The sequence below is a fragment of the Triticum aestivum genome, chromosome 5A (genome assembly GCF_018294505.1).
Source record: "Triticum aestivum cultivar Chinese Spring chromosome 5A, IWGSC CS RefSeq v2.1, whole genome shotgun sequence".
NCBI classification, from domain to species: Eukaryota; Viridiplantae; Streptophyta; class Magnoliopsida; order Poales; family Poaceae; genus Triticum; species Triticum aestivum.
The window spans coordinates 250,459,582-250,465,581 of record NC_057806.1 but is presented as its reverse complement, the minus strand read 5'-3'; positions in this window follow the sequence as shown (position 1 = coordinate 250,465,581).

Here is a 6,000-nt window from a genome sequence, read left to right as displayed (position 1 = left end):
ACGCCTATAGAATCCAGCGAGGCCAAGAAAACTCCTCACTTGTGTGACCGTTTTGGGTTGCGGCCAACTCGCAATAGCTTCAATCTTGGCTTTATCAACTTCAATTCCCTGTGGAGTAACAACATAGCCAAGAAAAGATACTCGGTCGGTGCAAAAGGTGCACTTCCCAAGGTTACCAAACAAACGTGCATCACGTAGAGCAATAAAAACAGCACGTAAATGTTCCAAATGTTCTTCCAAAGATCTGCTATAAATCAATATGTCATCAAAGTAAACTACCACAAATCGTCCAATGAAAGCACGTAAAACTTCGTTCATTAATCTCATGAAAGTACTAGGTGCATTAGTTAACCCAAAAGGCATGACTAACCACTCATATAATCCAAACTTAGTTTCTAATGCTGTTTTCCATTCATCTCCCAATTTCATACGAATTTGATGGTATCCACTACGCAAATCAACTTTGGAGAATATTGTAGAGCCACTCAATTCATCAAGCATATCATCTAGCCTAGGAATAGGATGATGATAACGAATAGTAATATTATTAATGCCTCTACAATCAACACACATACGTGATGTACCATCCTTTTTCGGCGCTAGAATAATAGGAACAGCACAAGGACTAAGGGATTCGTGTATATAACCTTTGTCGAGAAGCTCTTGTACTTGACGCATAATCTCCTTCGTCTCCTCTGGATTGGTACGGTATGGTGCACGGTTTGGCAGTGAAGCACCGGGAATTAAGTCAATCTGATGCTCAATCCCTCGAATAGGCGGTAATCCCGGTGGCACGTCTTGTGGAAAGACGTCATCGAACTCCTGCAAAATGTTAGTGACAGCAGGAGGCAAAGAGGAAGGCACGTCCTCGAATGAAAATAATGCTTCTTTGCACACAAAAGCATAGCAAACAGATTTGCTGAAATCTAGCTCATCAATATTAGATTTGGTGGCAAATAAACATGCACTTTTCAATTTAATTTCAGAAGCAACACTAGATGGTTTATTATTAGGCTTCATTTGTTGCTCAAATTCTTTTGCCACAATCTGATTTTCACTCTTATCCGTCTCCTATTTTGCTTTATTAGCTCTATTAATATCATCTTTCAAAATGGAATCAGGAGTCATAGGAAGCAAAGTAATATTTTTATCCTTATGAACAAGAGTATAGTGATTGTTTCTACCATGGTGTACAGAATTTTTATCAAATTGCCATGGTCTACCAAGTAATAAGGAACATGCTTGCATAGGTACCACATCACAATCAACATAATCAGCATATGTAGAGATACTAAAATGCACACGAACAGTACGTGTTACCTTAACCTTGCCGCTGTTGTTGAACCATTGGATGTAGTAAGGATGTGGATGTGGTCTTGTGGTGAGAGAAAGCTTTTCCACCATCTCCATGCTAGCCAAGTTGTTGCAGCTCCCTCCGTCTATGATGACGCGCACAGAACGTTCCTTCACAACTCCCTTGGTATGGAACAAATTGTGCCTCTGATTTTGCTCAGCTTGTGTGATCTGCACACTCAAAACACGTTGAGCAACTAAACATTCATACCTGTCAGCGTCTTTAGGAGCCATGTATTGCGTCTCATGATCAGAATCATCTCCACCATGTACTTCACGTGTAATAAGAGCCAAAGTCTCCTCATCATAGTCACCAGCACACTCATATCCACCATCCACGGTAGCAATCATCACACGCGGAGATTTGCATTCTCTCGCATAATGACCTCCTCCCTTACAACGACGACAAATAATATCACTTGTGTGCCCTGTTGATGCCATGGAAGAAGAAGAACGCTGTGCAGGCCCCGCAGGTGCGCTCTTGGCAGATAATGGTGGTTGTTGTTTTCTTGTAACACGGCTGGAGGTGGCACCGGATGGAGGTGCTGGTGCAGTTGAAGTAGAAGATGCACGTGGTGTCCATAATGAAGGTCGGCCTGCAGAAAAGTTAGTTCGCCCCAATGCTTGTCGATCCTGCACTTCACGTTCAGCTTTACAAGCAAGATGGAATAAACGAGTGATATTAGTATACTCATAGTCTAGAATGGTCTGAATCTCTCTATTTAATCGACCCAGAAAACGTGCAAGCATAGCTTCGTTCTCCTCAACAATACCACATCTAATCATACCAGTTTGTAATTCCTGATAATATTCTTCTACAGAATTTTTCCCTTGTCTTAAATGCTGCAATTTTTGAAGCAATTCACGTTGATAATATGGTGGAACCCAACGCGTACGCATAGCAGTTTTCAAAGTAGCCCAAGTAGTTGGAATAGGATATAATCTACAATGTTCAGACCACCATACACATGCAAAACTAGTGAAAGCACAAACAGCAGCGCAACTCGTCTCTCCTCAGGATATTGTAAACATGTAAATCGTTGTTCAGTTTCTAACTCCCAAGTAAGATATATATCAGGAACATATCTACCCTCAAATGGTGGAATATTCAATTTCAGTTTAGGAATATGGACATCATCTCGTACCTGAGGTGGTGGTGCAGGCCTACCATTACGAATATATACCTGAGGTCGACCTGCTGGTGGTGGTACAGGTGGCTGCACGTAGTGCTAATTTTGATCAACCTCATCCTCATAATCTCCCACATAATCATCCTCCTCCGCATCAGTAGCAGGAGCCACAGAAGTATCAACAGCAGCACCAACAGTTTGGCCAAACGCAAGAGGAACACGGCTTGTGATAGAGGCGGGGTGTCCCGATCTTTCGATGAGATGATAACTATCGATTTGATGGAGACGACTTTGACGATCCGACTACAAATGTGCAACGACTTTGTGCCTTAGCAATCGCTAAACCAACTCCGAGAGGTTATTGACCATGCCGGAGCACGATCAACCTGACCACGAAGGTCTATTCCTGCAAGCAATCGAAGAACAAGCAAGAATATGATAAAAGCAATCTGAATATCGCGAATATGTATGAAGTATTGATAATGGTGGGGATCCGAAAAGTGGTCTTGGTCTGGTCGTTGGACACAAACGAAGCACACGAAGTTGCAATGGCTAACTTTTAACTAAACAAATCCCAAGGAAAAAGCTACTAGATGGATCTACTTATATAGGAGGAAGGGATGGCGGCCAAGGAGGTGGGAGAACGTCCCAAGGCATCCTAAAACCAACCCTAGGTCGTACAAGGCCAATGGGCCCAAGTGGAGGTGATGTAACACCTTTGGACTTGTTGTTTGACTCGGATTCTGCTGCAGCGTCTGATTGTTTCGTCGATATCTCAACGCTCCGGACGAATTTGAAGGTGAATCTAATTGGGCTGGAAAGAGCACAAAATCTAGAATCCAACAAAAAAAGAATCACCCAATTCGGAGTCCGTATGAATAAGTTGTTGGCGTTTTGAGTCAGGTATGTCTGTGCAGTCCGAATCTGAATCCAGAACGTGAGAGACTTGGACTCTATCTTCTCTTGGCCCAAAAGTGACGTGAGAGAACTTTTTGAACAGCACTTAAACATCTCTTTCTCCCTTATCTTCATATGTGAATTGTACAAATATCCCATACACCTGCAATTAGACAAAACACAAAAGTGTGTGAAGTATTTTTGTTCTGGATAACCTAAATAGATTATTGAATAGTTTGCACTAGAAATCACCTAACAAATATGCATGTATGCAATATTTTTGGTCGTGTCCAAGGTAGTCATGTCCTCATCATCCTCCCCTTTTTGAAAACAAAGCCGTCCTCGGCGTTGCTTAATCTGAAATGTGGCTAACAAAAGAGACAAAGTATACATGTTGTATATGTATATGTCATCTATTTTTACTTCCCTTGATTTTTGCACGTATGACACATGTATACATGAGTAACTTTCATAGATCATAAAATATAAAGCCAAAATATTATCATAAGTAGAAGGCATGAAAATATTGCAACTCAGTTTGCACATATAAGTGAAGCTCTTATTCATATCAAAAGATTGACAATATTCATCATTAAACCATCCCAACATTGGTGAATAAACCTTACTTGCATCAAATTTACATGCTACAATATGCTTAAATAAGCAAACATGCAGTAAGTCATTGGACACATAATCATCACCAAGATTAGAGGTCATATCAAAATGATTAAACATTGGTTCTTTTGCATCAATAGTTAATTCAATGGGTGCACTCAAAATTGTTGGTATTTCAGTTGTTTGATCACATGATTCATTCATGATAGTAACACGATTCTCTAAAATAGATGGCGTGCTCAAATCAACAGGTAACTCAACACATGATGTATTTAAGTTAATTAGGGATGCATCATTCTCATGTGAAGTTATATCATCAATACCTTTACTATTACCTTCTCGCAAAGATGTGGCTGATGTCGGTATGGACAATGACAATGTACCATACACTTGAGATGATGTCGCACTCACAATCTGAGGTGTGGCTGCTCTAGTAGGTGCAACGGTGGAGGAATCAACCAATGGTAGTGAGCATGAATTGGAATAGTAGTTGTTGTAGTCACCCGATGCATCCTCCTGTAACTGTCTCTCAAAGGTACAAGCACGAACATACATACCAGTAATGCAACGAGGAATATACCTAAATCTTGCCTGAATATCATGGTTCAAACCACCAAAAAATCTATTCATTGTATCATCCTCAGATTCTTCTATGTCACAATGATGCATATAAGATTTGAACTCTTGGTAGTAAGCATGAACAGTGTTATTGCCTTGTTTAAATTGTTCAAATTTGTGAAGCAATTCACGACGATAGTAAGGAGGCAAAAATTGTTGTCTCATTACATGTTTCAAATATTTCCAAGTTGTGGGTTGGTTATCAATGTTTTTCTTACAATGCACACTCCACCAAACAGAAGCAAAACCAGTAAATGCTCTAGTGGCAGCTCGTACTCGCTCAAGTTCAGAAAAGTCATGGTAACTAAAAACTTGTTCTATTTCAAACTCCCAAGCTAGATAAATAGCAGGATTAAATCTACCCTCAAATGATGGTAAAGAGATAACCTGACCATGTGCTTGTGTGTGTTGTCCCAACTCTCGTGATGGTGAGGATGTGTTCGTCGTCCATGAACTTCTTTCTCCGGAACCTGTCATGATTAGTAGAAACAAGAAACAAAATTCGAGAATAATGTTCCTATGAACAACTAGGATGTGGTTGTAACGTGCTCACAGTAAAGCAAATATCAACATCTTACAAGTTCTTACCATGCAGCAGGTGGTGATCGGCAACCAGCGATGTCAAGTAACTCCGAATATTGAGTAAAGCGATTGCCAGGGGAGCGTACGTATACACGGTGTAGAAATATGTGGAGCTGGGTTGGCTATATATGGTAGCAAAAGATTAGCAATAATCAATTCAAAGATGCAATGTTGAATAAACGCTCAACGACGGTACTGTGCTGGTCCTAGGCTAGACCGGACTAGAGACGCGAGCCTAGAACACTAATAAGGTCACGGCGTAGCACAACTAGCATCAATGAAGGATACTAAGTAGCTCTTGACAGCAAGATATAAGTGAAGATCACAACGGCAGTGAAGATAATGATGAAAAACAACTGCCAAGCAGGATATACAACAACTCTCTCTCCAACTTTCCTCTTGAAAAGTTTGAGACAATTTTCTGATAAATTCTTTCAAAGAATGCTACTAACTCAAGCTTTCCAATGCAAAAAGAATCACTCAATTCCGAGTTGATATAAGGAGTCAAAGAATTCTAAAACTGGCCTGAAAATTGGAACAAGCTGTGTTCACGAACTTCGGAGGGCAAAAAGACCTATTTAGAAGCCGATTTTGAGGTGTCAAATATTGAACTAGCTTCTGCAACTATTTAGATGCGTCTCGTCGCTATCTTCAATTTGAGTACTCACGGAGCCAAAACGGACTTCGTATGAGGAAGATACACCTGTTTTACTGAACAGTGCGCAAAACAGATTCCAATCCAAATTCAGGTACGAGATTGATTCTAGATAGATCCAATTTTTTTTCTTCTCTCTTTTTTTTCTCA